Source organism: Schistocerca americana, chromosome X (assembly GCF_021461395.2).
Source record: "Schistocerca americana isolate TAMUIC-IGC-003095 chromosome X, iqSchAmer2.1, whole genome shotgun sequence".
Lineage (NCBI taxonomy): Eukaryota > Metazoa > Arthropoda > Insecta > Orthoptera > Acrididae > Schistocerca > Schistocerca americana.
In genome coordinates this window covers 429,807,924-429,823,304 of record NC_060130.1, presented here as the reverse complement: position 1 = coordinate 429,823,304, position 15,381 = coordinate 429,807,924, and the positions used below count along the sequence as shown (strand labels likewise).

Below are 15,381 nucleotides of genomic sequence, written 5' to 3'. Positions count from 1 at the left end.
GCTGAAATAATCAAGATCTAACAGTGCATGTAGTCAGCAAACATACAACGCCGAGTTGCTTTGAAATAGGAAGACTACATACTGAAGTATTAGTGAAAATAGCAGATGTTCTATTTATTTAAAAACAGCTTGAGGCTGAGTGGTTTCGACTGAAGCTGACCGGGATAAAAATTAAACAAAAAGGAAATAAAGAAAACTCGGAATATCAGAAATGAAAAGAGTAACATGATTAATATCAAAACTGGTTGAAGTACAGTGAGGCGTTGCTGTTTAGGAAGCTCCACTACAAAAGATAACTACCGAGCGAGGTGGCGCAGTGGTTAGCACACTGGACTCGCATTCGGGAGGACGACGGTTCAATCCCGCGTCCGGCCATCCTGATTTAGGTTTTCCGTGAGTTTCCTAAATCGATCCAAGCAAATGCTGGGATGGTACCTTTGAAAGGGCACGGCCGACTTCCTTCCCCATCCTTCCCTCATCCGATGAGACCGATGACCTCGCTGTTTGGTCTCTTCCCTCCAAACAAACAACAACAACAACAACAAAAGATAACTCTATTGTATAGCCAAAAAATCTTCGGGGTAAATGGGAAGGATATATGTAGCAGTTAAATACTCACAATAAGTCAAGATATTCATAATATTATGCTTCCACTAAAAAATCAGAATCGAAGTGGAAAAGCAAAATTTAAAATTCTCACTAGAGAAGAGTGGAATAATATGAAATATAACGCTGGAAATGAGGAGATCAAACAAAACGGGAAATATAATGTTGGTACGTAGAACAAATGCGGAGTGAAGTCTGCGGAAGGTATTAAATTTTCTGTAATTGGTTTATTTTACAATGGAAACTGCACCCAAGGAAATATTGTAGGGAAATACGTGGACTAGAATATACTGAAGTGTCAAAAGTCATGGGATACCTCCTAATATCGTGTCGGACCTCCTTTTGCCCGGCGTGGCATGGACTCAACAAGTCATTGGAAGTCCCCTGTAGAAATACTGAGCAGTCCATATTTACGAAAGTATTGCCGATGCAGGATTTTGTTCGCGAACTGGCCTCTCTATTATTTCCCATAAATATCCGATGGGATTCTTGTCGGGCGTTCTGGGTGGCCAAATCATTCACTCGATATGTCCAGAAAGTTCTTCGAACCAATCGCGAACAATTGTGGTCGGGTGCTATGGAGCATTGTCATCCTCAAAAATTCCACCGTTGTTAGGGATCATGAAGTCCACGAATGGCAACAGATGATCTCCAAGTAGCAAAACATGACCATTTCCAGTCAATGATCTGTGCAGTTGGACCAGAGAACACAGCTCATTCCATGTAAACACAGCCTACACTATTACGGTGTCACCACCAGATTGCACAGTACCTTGTTGAGAACTTGGGTCCACGGCTTCGTGATGTCTGCACCACATTCGACCCTACCATCAGCTCTTACCAACTAAAATAGCGACTCATTTGACCAGGCCACGGTTTTCCAGTTATCTAGGGTCCAACCGATATGGTCACGAACCCTGGCAAGGGGCTGCAGGCGATGTCGTGCTGTTAGCAAAGGCACTCGCTCGGTCGTCTGCTGCCATAACCCATTAACGCCAGATTTAGCAGCACTGTCCTAACGGATACGTTCGTCCTACTTCCCACATTGATTTCTGCGGTTATTTCACGCAGTGTTGCTTGCCTGTTAGCACTGACACTTCTAAGTACATGCCGATGCTCTCGGTCATAAAGTCGAGGTCGTCAGCCACTGCATTGTCTGTGGTGAGAGGTAATGCCTGAAATTTTGCATTCTCGGCACACTCTTGACACTGTGGATCTCGGAATATTGAATTCCCTATCGATGTCCGAAATGGAATGTGCTATGCTTCTAACGCCAACTACCATTCCACGTTCAACGTCTATTAAGTCCCGTCGTGCGGCCGTAATCACGTCGGAATTATTTCACATGAATCACGTGAGTACAACTGATAGCTCCAACAATGCACTGCCCTTTTATACCTTGTGTACGTGATTTTACGATCATTTGTGTATGTGCATGCCAACGGCCTTGCCACAGTGGTAACACCGGTTCCCAACGGATCACCGAAGTTAAGCGCTATCGGGCTGGGCTAGCACTTGGATGGGTGACCATCCGGTCTGCCGAGCGCTGTTGGCAAGTGGGATGCACCCAGCCCTTGTGAGGGAAACTGAGGAGCTACTTGATTGAGAAGTAGCGGCTCCGGTCTCGGAAGCTGACATACGGCCGGGAGAGCGGTGTGCTCACCACATGCCCCTCTGTATCCGCATCCAGTGGCGCCTGTGGGCTGAGGATGACACGGCGTCCGGTCGGTACCGTTGGGCCTTCATGGCCTGTTCGGGAGGAGTGTAGTTAAGTTTAGTTTTAGTGTTTGTGCATATCGCTGTTGCATGACTTTTGTCATCTCACTGTACATTAACCCAAAATACTGATGTCGGTTGTACTAATTATTCGGTCATAGTAAATGTCCAGAAATAAAGAGGGAAGGAAAACTAGTGCTTAACGTTCCTGTGACATTACGATCATTGCAAATGTAGTAGTTGCTTGAAATGACCAGTGCATTGTTGATTTAACTACCCTGGCATCTTCTAGATGTGATTTGAGGAAACCACAAATTCCGAAGCAAGATGGCCGAGGAAAATCTTGAACCCTGTTCGTTCCGAAAATGAACGTAGTATGCTGATCACTGCTATGACGCTGGACGCCGCGTGTCCCTTAGGACGTTTTTGTACTTTGCTAAAACGAGAAAAAGAGAATATCCAAGTAAGAAACGTGTAGATAGATGAAAAGTGGTCAGCATTGAAAGCCTAATAGCAGCATTAATTTTCAATTATTCCTTATGAAACAGATTTATGAGTGTGGTGCTGACGAAATGGAAGGGACTACGTTTACAAAAAAAAGTAATGTGAGAAGGTAAAAGGAAGTGTAGGATTCAATGTCCTATGAAGAACGTTTTCATTATAGACGGAGCACAAGCTCGGATTAGTGAACGGTGTCTTCATCAAAGGAAGCAAGCCGGCATTTGCTTTAAAAGGTTAGGGAAACCACGGAAGACTAAATCTGGATGGCCGGACGGGGATTTGTCCCACCGTCCACTAGAATTCCTAGCGTGTTACGACTGCGGCATCTCATTCAAAAATGATATACTGTAGGAGTCTAATTTCGACTCATGAATAGCTACGGTTCCCGGAGCAAATTGTTACGATGAACGTACAGAACTTACGTTAAATAATTAATGGCGCTGAAACTGGTGCATACAGGGCACAAAAGAGTTGTAGGATGGTTAGACACAGTACACATGAATATTCTCAAATGATACCACCTACAGAACCCCTATTACTTACATCATTAAGTCACAAGGGTGGCTACGTTGGGGTAGGTTCCTTCACCATCGAAATAAGGGCTAGGGATATGAGACGAGAGAAAGAGAGCATGCAGTTACGAGTAGCGGTAGCGAAACGCATGGCACGTTATCTGGCCCACAGATCTTGCTTTCTCCTAGTCAGGCGGCAGATATTCTCCAGTTCTCGGAATGAATGAATCATCGGCTGCAACTTGTGCATACTTTTTACGGCGAATCTAAACTCAGATTTGACTTCCTTCTTCTTGATTGCTCTACTCAGTGTGTATGCTCTCAGAATAAGGCTTGAGTCTATATAGCGCCTAACTAGAGGTCCTCTGCGAGTGGCCTCCAACTTGATATTTGCTGTCGGAACCAATCTAAATTGCCAGAGCTAGATAAGAGCTCTTGTTACGTGCCATAAATAGTCTCAAGTGGAGCAAGTAGACAAGAGACGAATGAAGGTGACCATAGTTTGTGCAGCCAACTAAGAAGTATAATCGTCATTATTTTAGTTTTCCGTCATTCTGTAGTTGATTCAAAATTCATTGAGGTATGTTTCGTCTTTGTAACTAAATGAAAGGCAGTTTTTTTCCCCACAAGCATCTTCAATAGCTTGAATTGGTTCAAATGGCTCTAAGCACTATGGGACTTAACATCTGAGATCATTAGTCGCCTACACTTAGAACTACTTAAACCTAAGTAGCCTAAGGACGTCATACACATCCAAATGGCTTGTAATACATGTTTGTTTTTGTATATACGGGGTGCTCTAACATTCCCCTTACAGACTTCTAGGACTTGTAGCGAGGCTGAGTACACAATATTTCGAATTGGAAACTATGTCCGGAACGTATCGTTTCCGTGCTACAGCCGTTTGAAAACTTTTTTGCTAGGTAGGTATGCAACGGGGTAGTCATGGTGGGGGGTGCTTACGTCGGATCGGCTGATGTTATTTAACGTCTGCTCTATTTCGAGCCTCATTCACGTGTCTGTATGTGTTAGAGAAACATGGTTGAGTACACGTTCACAAAACACACCAACATGAGCCTTTTGTATGGCGAGGCTCACGGTATTGGAAGAGCTGCCTATCAAGGTCGTTATCCACAACTTCCGACTCCATCGCATACTCTGTTCGCCACAAATTACGCAAGGGATTCGAGATAGTGGTATCTTCACCGTCAACAGTTGTGACTGTGGTGCGCCAAGAACACGCCGCACACCCGGATTGGAAGAGGCCATACTGCATCACGTTAAAGAGAACCTTTCAACGAGTACACAAGCAACTGCGCGTGCAATGGGTGTTGCTCCCAGCACCGGCCTTGGTGGTCGCCGCATCGAATCTTACTTGTAGTGGGTCAGAATGCTAACCCTTCTTTGAAAAGGACGGAAACGTTTTAAGCTTAACTGTAAACAACAGAGTTTATGAAAACAAATTAAGTTTCCTGTTTGTGTTTCCTTCTTTATTAGTGAGTGGAATTGTAAAACAAGTGATGTACTGGGTCACGCCTGATAAATTACTTGCAAAACTGGTCGCATTCCTAACAATTTTTCAAATGGTTATGGCATGGAAACGATATGTTTCCGGACATGGATTCCAGTTCAAGATATTATCTACTCAGTCCCCTCAACAGTTTCTAGAAGATTGTACGGGAAATTTTAGAGCACCCTGTATAATAAATGCATTATGTAGTAGTTACAAATATGTTAATATGTTTCTAACCTGAAATCCAAGAGGGTGACATGAGAAACGAAACAAATTAACGTATCTGTAACTACTATATATATATAATTTCAGGCTAGTGAAGATGCTTCATAAATAAAAGAAGCGAAACGCTTAAAGCAAAAAACAAACCGCCTTTCACTTAGTTTCGCAGTCGGAACTTACCTTCATTAAAAAGTATCATGTTAAATGCTATTTGACTGAGACTTACATGGAACGACACAACTTTGTTAAATGGCGTCATCTGCTCTGCTTAACCGTCACAAAACCTCCGTGCTGAGGTAACCATCTACTAAAGCGTGTGTTAAGCGGTCGTCGGCATTAATAGATGAGATCAATATTTCCTAAATACGGAATCATACGGAATAAGAAAAACAGTCCGAAATTACTGCATCACTTATGGAACACAATGAGGTAACTCTGTATCTCTCTCTGCTCAGGAATGTACAGAAATATGATACGCAGATCTGAAGAATACACGATTAATTTCTTATCAATTAAATAACTTCCTACGCAATTTCCCTATAATGTACTTTTTCAAGAACAGTGTCATTTCTGTCTACAACCGTTTTGTTGCAGCAGTAAAACCTCGATATGTCAGACATGAGATAGTGACCAAGGCAGCGAGTAAACGAGACTAGGATGGATGCTAGAAATAATCTAGTTTCTGCGTATAGTTGCTCCCTTGGCACAAAATATCACGAATTTTGTTAGAGTTTGTGGTTGACGAAATTATGTTCTCGTTGCACAAGTTTGGTACTTTGTAGTTTATGTACGAAGCATTCTATGAAACCAAAAACGACCGGTTTTGAGCCGCCAAGTGAGATGTCTCAGGCACAGAGCTCGCACTCGCGTGGAGTTGGATTCAAATCCGTCCGACCGTCGTGATTTATGTTTCCTGCGGAGTCTCTAAATCGATTAAAGAGAATGCCCGGACGATACCTCTGAAAAGGACGCAGCCGATTCTCTTCCCTCATACTCACCGTGACCATACGCACTTGTGCTCCGTCTGTGATGACCCCGTAGTCCGCGAGAAATTAAGCACAAATTTACTTTCCCTTCCTTTCGCATTCGGGATGGGCGGTATTCGTGTTCTGCCGCTGCTGAGTTCGCCACCGATGGGACGTTGAATCTTAATCGCCCTTCACTTTTCACCTAAACTATTTTAGCTGACGCTTACACGAAAGATAGTAGCAACCAATTCTCACGAATGGATGTAAAACCACTTACATCGACGTCCTCGATTTGACGTGACGAGGCAAGTAAGGACCAGACGAGGCTAACAAGGCGTAATAGCCGCAGCGGCTTCGGAATGCGTCGCGCAGACGTCTGCCGACCCACTTCTCTTTCCTCGGACGGCGCGAGCTGCTCACGTGCTGTCAACCACTGCGATGCCTGCTGGCATTCTTGGCCTCTACATCCCACGAGAAACCCTTGTAACTCATTAAACTGCAGCGAAGGAAACAATCGCCAGTCTCTGGTCACACCGGTCCCCGTACCATAGGCGACTTATTCACTGTTGTCATAAGATCCTCTCACACAGATTAGTAGCTACAGCCAGAAAATAGGGGTTGCAGCAACAACATTTTCTCTGTCAGCCACAAATATTGCAATTTGTAACAGGTAAAAAACCTGAGGAAGGACAAAAGAAAAGAGGAAGACGGGGATTGATGTATGAAATGGAAAAAGAAGACGAGAAAGAGGACGTTAAAAACCAAGAAGAAGAGAAGTGAATAGATTGGAGTTGATTAAAATGAGAAGATGCACAGATTTATGAAAGGAAACCATAAAGCGATTCGAGTTGGACTGTATCAGTAGGTAATCAGTGCCAGTTCTGGACGAGATAACGATCTTATCACCTCGTATGGTGTCAGGTTATACACTTGGGCACTTATAATCGAGGTCACCACAAGGAACTTATCAAGGTCACCCAGGGAAAGCCCCACACACTTTAGGCAATTGTGCGACTTACATTGTAGGTCATCCAGGGTGACCCAACTCCATCCCACTATCCCTTCCCTCCTCAATCCCCTGGACCAATAAGACAGACACTCCTCTCCATCTTCCTGGGCAATAAGCGGAGAGTACCAGGCTGTATTTATTTATTAATAACAAATTACATTAAGTCACATCACTTGCAGTCTCTTTGCTAGTAACAATCCAATATTACGGTATGTAAGGCACCAGCAGAGACCATACCGATGTAGATATCTAAGTACTCTCATTCTTCCACAATTTTATGTATTTTTCACCCATTTTCGTATTTTTCCGTATTTTCGATTTTCCAAAATTTTACATATTTTTCCACAATTTTACGCATGTCATCCGATTTCATGAATTCTGTCCCACTGTTCTCGACCTCGCGTCGACGTCACAATGCGCTCAGCCAGTCACAATGCAGGATGTTCCCGAATTATATGTCAGCATTGCTAAGCCACTGCTTCATTACTAGGGTGTGTGTGTGTGTGTGTGTGTGTGTGATTGTGTGTGTGTGAGGGAGGGAGGGAGAGAGAGAAAGAGAGAGAGAGAGAGAGAGAGAGAGAGAGAGAGATATCATGGTATATGCGTTAGAATCGAGAAATACAAAATGGCTGTAAATATTAACGTAATTTATTGCATAAGACACTATAGGAATGCAGTGTGTTGCTAAATTGATGATTTACTAGCATATTATGCATGTGGCTGTAAATATTAATGTAATTTATGGTATAAGATACTATGACAATGCATTATTGGCTAAATTAATGAACTCACACTATATTATACAAAAATGGCGAAAAAATTGTCCAGTAAGGTGGAAGACTCAAACATTTTCTTACAAAGCAAGATATTGCACGTAATTTGATTCTTGCTAGTTATTTAGGAGTTTTTTCAAAATGTTGCTGTATCTATGCATCTTGGTGAATTGTGTGCATCCATCACCTTGGTGAGAACAACTAGCAGAAATACCACAGCTCGACACATAATCTCTTACAATGTCATCCCTACACTATTAGTGCATGTTAAAACGAGCTCATTCTTATATTGACGTAAATAATGATGTTTCGATTTATTCTAATAGGTATAAGGAAATGTATGACACCACTGTGTGACATCATAGCAGAATTATGTAAGCACTGTAGATTCAGCAATTACCAAGACATTCAACCAAAGACATGGATAAAAATGATATGTATAACAATTACCACACTGCTACAAATACGCAACTGTATTACAAGGAACTCCCATCTGCATTCCTTGGATAATGTGGGTCAAATGAACCAAGTGAGATGAGGGAAGAGTACGGAATTCCACGAGTGGCATCGCTGCCACCAAATCCCTGGCCACAAGCAAGAGAACTGCACGTGACCGCCCAACACTACGCCAGACCATCTCCCCACAAATTGTAGAGAAATTTCCATTATTTAAACAATATATATGTATAATCGTACCCGGCCTGATGACGGGCGCGAAAGTCACTGCTACGAAAATCAGGATTTCAGGGAGGGGTCATCCCACCGCAGCAAACCAGTTGTAACTCTTCAATGCGTACACGTTCACCAGCAGACAGCAAACCAGTTGTAACTCGCCAATGCCTACACGCAAACCTGCAGAACTTTGCAGTCGTCTTTTCAGATAAACGTTGCTAACAATTTAATAGCCAAGAACTCTTCTCCCCTCCCCCTTCCCCTCTGGATCAGCAAGAAACAAGCTCCTCCTCCTCCCCTAACCATCCCATTTTAATATTAGCGCTTAATACTCACTAGAATCACTATCATTTCTACCTAATTCCTGCAACTGCGTTATGTAAACGCTCCCATCGCTCTGACAAGCGCAACACGTCTGTGCGTCGAACATATGCAGCCATTAGTCCATGGGTGAGTACCACCAGCCCATTGGCGCTAAATAACGGTGGGAAAGCTTCTTATGAGTCAGAGAATCCGAGCTCTGTGTGTGTCGCTAGCGTTAATGGTCAGAAAATTTATTCACCCCACCAGCGAATCTCTATCTTGATGTCCATAGGCCGCTCATCGATAGGTGAAAGGAAGCAGAAACCGAGGAGTGCCAATGCACTGCCGGCATTGCAGGAAGCCAGTTGATATGGGAAGGATGTGCCGCCTGTCAAAGACACGAGACAGGCAACGGACGCATGCGACCGTAAAATTTTATTATCCTTGTGCATCTCTCTAAATATTGATAACAGTTCCACTAATGACATACTACTAACGGTAGTGGAGTTTAACAAAACAGCAAGAATTTATTAAGTCGATTGCACTAAGAAAAAAAAAGAAAAAATGATCTGAGACAAATGTGCAGTAACTAGTGTCACGTTTACCCTCGTGATGGGTCATTAAATATGCATTTTGGTTAAGTATGCAGTGTAAGTTACGATCGATGTATCAGAAGACAGGTCCACATACTGCCTCCTATGTAGAAGGAAAAACAAAGATCCAAATAAGAAAAAGGTTATGGTCAAACAATGTGTTTTTATAAGGTTTCTGGCCACACTTTATAGCACTGAATCTTTTGTTTATTGCGGATATGCTGTAAAATACCTCTTACTAAGTAGAAGACTTCTCCCAAAACCAATAACGTATGCTGGACTTGCTACTGATAGGTGCAATCAATACGCTAGTATTTCGTGAACTCAAGTTAGATGATGTACATTTAGGATAAGATAAGAGATACTGGAGTTCTACAATTTGATGTTTCCTCTCTAGCTTTGTTTTTGTGGGTGTCACAAGTTATTGTACAAAGTACGCTTGTATTCCAATAAAGCTTTAGGAAGTGACCTCATGATCGCATTATTCTTTTATAAGCGACCAAGAGTTCACACATGCATTAAGATATGCGATGAATCTGTGCAGATTCATATGTCTAATCATCATCATCATCATCATCATCATCAGCCAATTCAATCATTAAATGACGTGGCCTCTTCGAGTCGTGGATTCAGGTAGGCTTTCAGCAGTCTTCTCCAAGTGGGACGGTCTTGGGCAGTTCTCTGCCAGGTGTTACCAGCGATCTTCTTGATGTCTTTGTCCCATCTGTCTGGTGGTCTTCCTCTAGGCCTCCGATGCTCTCTCGGACTCCACTCCAGTACTAGCTTCGTCCATCTGTTGTCTTTTCTTCTTGCGACGTGGCCAGCCCACTGCCATTTCAAGGAACCTACTGTCTCTGAGATGTCATTAACCTTCGTCACAGACCGGATGTCATCTGCCCTTTTCCTGTCCTTTCTTGTATAGCCCAGCATTGATCTCTCCATGGCTCTCTGTGCTGTCCTAAGTTTCCCTTTTGTAAATGAGTTCAGTGTCAATGTCTCGCAGCCATACGTCATCATAGGAAGAATGCATTGATCAAATGCTGCTTTCTTCAAATTTACTGGCATTTTTTATCTGAATACTTTTGAATTCTTCCCAAATGCTTGCCAGCCAAGCTTGATGCGTCGATAGATTTCTGGCCTTATGTCTCCCTTCATATTTATAATCTGGCCAAGGTAGACATATTCACTGACCTCTTATAGTAGACTGTCCTTGATTTTCACATCTCCAGCTGGGACCCATTTGTTGGACATTACTTTTGTTTTGGAAAGGTTCATGTTCAAGCCAACCAGCTGACATTACGATGCAAGATCTGTAACTAAGTTTTGGAGCTCTGCGAAGTCTTTGGCCAGTAAGGCAATATCATCAGCAAATCTCAAGTTGGTAAGCCTTCTTCCATTAACTCTAATTCCCTTACCTTCCCAGCTCAGCTTTGACATAGCCATTTACAATACAGCAGAGAACAGTCTAATGTCTAATACTTGTTTGGAAATATTCGTACCTAACACTAGACTGGCAGTAAAATGGATTACAATGGAAGAGCTACAGTATACACCGACGGAGAAAAAACCGCAAAACCAAGGAGTTGTTCGATATAAACGAAAGCTGGTAGGTGTGTTTCTACAACTGAAAGACGGTGTCTATTTAAATTTCTTGCCGCTAGTAATGATACTGTCTGGATGCAAATCAGATTTGCTTTAAATGTACACTATAACGGTCGTGAGTGTTGGTTACCTTTGAGACTGGACGTGTTGTGCTGATGTTAGTCAAGATTGCTTTTAAGACGACAAAGACGCCACTACCAACACCTCATTGAGTCTGAACGAGGTTATAGGCTACGAGAATCTGGATGTTGCTTCTGCAATATTGCAGAAACACTTGGCAGGAATGTAGCCGTTGTACATGATATTGGAAGTGGTGGTCACGAGAATGCACAGTCGCAAGAAGACTGGGCTTCAGATGCCCATGTGGCAACACCAAGAGGGAAGACCATCCTGTTTGGTGTATGGCTCCAGCGCATCGTACTGCATCTGCGTCTGCAATCTGAGGAGCAGTTGGCACCACAGTGAAAAACGAACAGTTACGAATCAGTTACTTCAAGGGCAGCTCTGAGACAGATGCCCCGTGGCGTGCATACTTCATTGGTGTCAAGCAAGAGCTCATTGGAGGGCAGGGTGCAGGTCTGTTGTACGAGTATTTTCTGATGAAAACCGGTTCTGCCTCGGTGCCACTGATGGCAATGTGTTGATTAGGAGGAGGCCATTTGAGGGCCTGAAACTGCCCTGTCTGCATACTAGACACACTAAACCTACACCTGGTGTTATGGTTCAAAATGGTTCAAATGGCTCTGAGCACTATGGGACTTAACATCTATTGTCATCAGTCCCCTAGAACTTAGAACTACTTAAAACTAACTAACCTAAGGACAGCACACAACACCCAGTCATCACGAGGCAGAGAAAATCCCTGACCCCGCCGGGAATCGAACCCGGGAACCCGGGCGCGGGAAGCGAGAACGCTACCGCACGACCACGAGCTGCGGACTGCTATGGTCTGGGGTGTGATTTCGTGCCGGTCTCTGTGGCCGAGCGGTTCCAGGGGCTTCAGTCCGGAACCATGCAGCCGCAGCGGTCGCAGGTTCGAATCCTGCCTCGGGCATGGATGTGTGTGATGTCCTTAGGTTAGCTGAGTTTAAGTAGTTCTGAGTATAGGGGACTGATGACCTCAGATGTTAAGTCCCATAGTGCTTAGGGCCATTTGAACCATTTTTTGTGATTTCGTATCTCAGCAGGAGCACTCTCTGGCTATCCCATGCACCTCAACTTTAAATTTCAATGTCAGTCTCGTGATTCGACCTGTTGTGTTGACATTCGTGAACAGCATTCCATGCATTGTTTTCTAACAGGATAAAGCCCACATGCCACTGTTGTAACCCAACAAGCTCTGCAAAATCTCAACATGTTACCTTGGCCTGCTCGATCCCCAGATCTGTCTCCAATCGAGCACATGTGGGACTTCATTGGACATCCACTCCAGCATCATCCACAAACGGAACTCCATCTCACAAACTGAAGTCTGGTACCTGTGTAATACAATGCATGCACGTTTGCATACTTCCATTCAACATTCTGGCGGTGTTACCGTTTATTAGCGTTTCACATTTGCAATGTTAATCACTTAAATATGTTACCTAGACGAGCATATTCCCAAAAAACTCCACGTTAATTATTTTTTGGAGTTGCAGTTTTTTTCCATCTGTGTAGTTCTCACGTTAGTTACAGCTCACATCTATTAATCCAACCTGATAAGTGTCTTAGACTGACGAGCATATCCCATGGATGACTCTGATGCCATTTTAAGTGAAACTAAGACGTGTATTTTGATAAAATAATATGCATAGTGTAGACTTGTCCAGAGTCGTGCCCTCATGCACCCTCTGTAGTAGTAGTAAACGTCCTAGAATACATTATTTTAAATGAACACAATAACAGCACTAGTTTGTATAATGGATTTCCGGGTTAAATAATTAAAATTATAGACATACAGGACGTAGTTTTATAACGAATTATCTGGGATGTGTGTAGATCCATACACATCAGCAGTATGTTCTTTAATTCTCTGGAAGCTGCTGGTTTAGGCCACACGTCAGTCTGCTTTAGAATTCATAAATACATAGAGCGAACACTCAAATGCATCTTAGCGTGGTAATATGGTCAGAATGACCATCAACAGGAAATGTTTTTTTTACTAATGATGATTATTCATACTAGTAACAAAACCGTCAGGTAAAGATCATGATTACAACACTACCAGTCACGTAATCTTCAGATCATACCTTCTAAATGTGATCAGGCTTGTAATCCAGTTGCGCTATTTTGTGTGTGTACTGCGACGTGAACGCCCCAGGACAGTGGGGTGAGGACTATGACAGCACTTTCGGTCATATCCTCTAAGTTTGAATGTTATTACACATTATTATTGTGTGTGTGTGTGTGTGTGTGTGTGTGTTTGTGTGTGTGTGCGCATACGTGCATTTCAACGTGGATAATCAAAGGGCAAGGGAGGATGGATGTCACCTTTTCTTCTGTGTATGTCACATTACTCAAAACGTGTTCTACCTGAGGAAATACATTTTACAGTCACCCAGGCCACTTTATAGCAAGAGTGTAATTTCTTATTTAAATAATAATGTATGTTGGTAAAACGTTAAGCAGAGGATGATGACAGGAGGCACATACTGGCAGATAGAGCTATCAGGCTACTCTGATGAAAGGAAACGTATCTGCACTGACAGAATCTTTGACCCTTTCTCTGCGCAACACAAATTCACTCTCCTCCAAACCACACAATTTTATGAGGGTGTGCTGAAAAGTAATGCCTACGAATTTTTTATGTGAAAACTTTTAAAGCCTTTAAAATAAAACAAACGATATTAACATTCTACGTCTTTATTCTTGATGTGTACGTATCTGCAGTCCTCTGCCGCTAGAGCACTCCGAATTGTGGCGTGTAACATGGCCATGTGTAATGTAACCATGTTGGTGCATGAGAAACAGCGTGTTGTAACCGAGCTTCGAATTTGAAGAATTCGACCACACATGGAGCACCCTCTCTTTAAGCATGACAATGCCAGAACAGACATGAGTGCTGCGACATCTGCAACAAACCGACTCCTTGAGTTCACTGTCATCAAATATCTTCCTTACTGTCCCGACTTGGCCCCATACGACTTTCATCTACTTCCAAAACATAAAGAATACCTTCAAGTACTTCACTTTGATAGTGATGAAGTAGTGCAAGCAGAAGTGAGGTTGTGTCTCTGTCAACAAAGTCAAGTAGAAAACCAAAAGGGTATGCAAGAAGCCAGTATGTAATCGGCTACGTTTTACACAGTTAACCGAATGTATCTTGCAGGTGTATTAGTGGCAAAGGTGGAGCAGTGGCGAAGACATTGGACTCACTTTCGGGAGAGCGGCTTTCAGGCTTATGTTTGTCATTATTACCTAAAGTCGCTTAAAGTGGATAACAGAAGGAGTTATTTGCAAGGGGCGCAGTCGATTTTCTGCACCTTCGCTGTACAATCAGATTTCGTTCTCTCTCTCTAATGATGGCGTCTTCGACGGCAGATTTAAGCCTAATCTACATCTACATGGATACTCTGCAAATCACATTTAAGTGCCTGGCAGAGGGTTCATCGAACCACCTTCACAATTCTCTATTATTCCAGTCTCGTATAGCGCGCGGAAAGAATGAACACTCCTTGTGGACGAAAATCTGACGTGGTTTTGTTGAGGGAACTATTTCAGCATGACGTAACTGAAGCCTCTATTTTCATTCATAAAACTGCACTTAATTGAAACTCTAAGGGCCCTGCGTGAAGTTCCTCTCTGAAGCTGATCGGCAAGTTTCCCGTTATTCGCCTGCACTAAGTAACAGAAACAGTACGAATGCCATGCTTCATTATGACATATTTTTGTCCTTAGATGATTTGCGTGCGGTATTACAAATCATGTTTTCCTTGCTTTAGAGTTAATGGTCACAGAACGCAGCTATAAAGTACTGCTGAGATACAGGAGGCGCCTAAATGTACATGTTTGCCACATACAACGTTATCGTACGACTGGGTGTAAGATTCCAAATGCTGTCTGTGAGTTACATTTACTGGACTACAGCTCCAGAGTACCTATTAACGTGTTATACCTACAGAATGTGCTGTACAACGATATCTTCGAGTCAGATTGTACGCTGATGAAATATCAGTATATGACGTCAATAGCTTCCAACTGAAAGACCGAAATCTCATCGATGACTTAATAGTATAGGAAAACCTGTAATTAGATAAGACCTATTTTTAAAAAGTCACTACATTGAACACATAGCAGTAAGTAGCTCCTCATTCCGATGTACGGCGGAACTCAAGCTACATCATTCCAGGAAAGAGACTACACACCACGTCTATTGCAGGACACACGTCACTATCGCATTCTTATCATAG

The 15,381-nt window shown here is 42.9% G+C and overlaps 1 protein-coding gene and 1 pseudogene across 1 annotated transcript in view; both read left to right on the top strand.

Annotated features, from left to right (window-relative positions):
• LOC124554700 (patched domain-containing protein 3-like) overlaps positions 1 to 15,381 on the top strand; it is a 633,296-nt gene that overhangs the window by 223,135 nt on the left and 394,780 nt on the right. The gene's annotated exons all lie outside the window — the stretch shown is intronic.
• Positions 2,044 to 2,161, top strand: LOC124557222 (annotated as a pseudogene).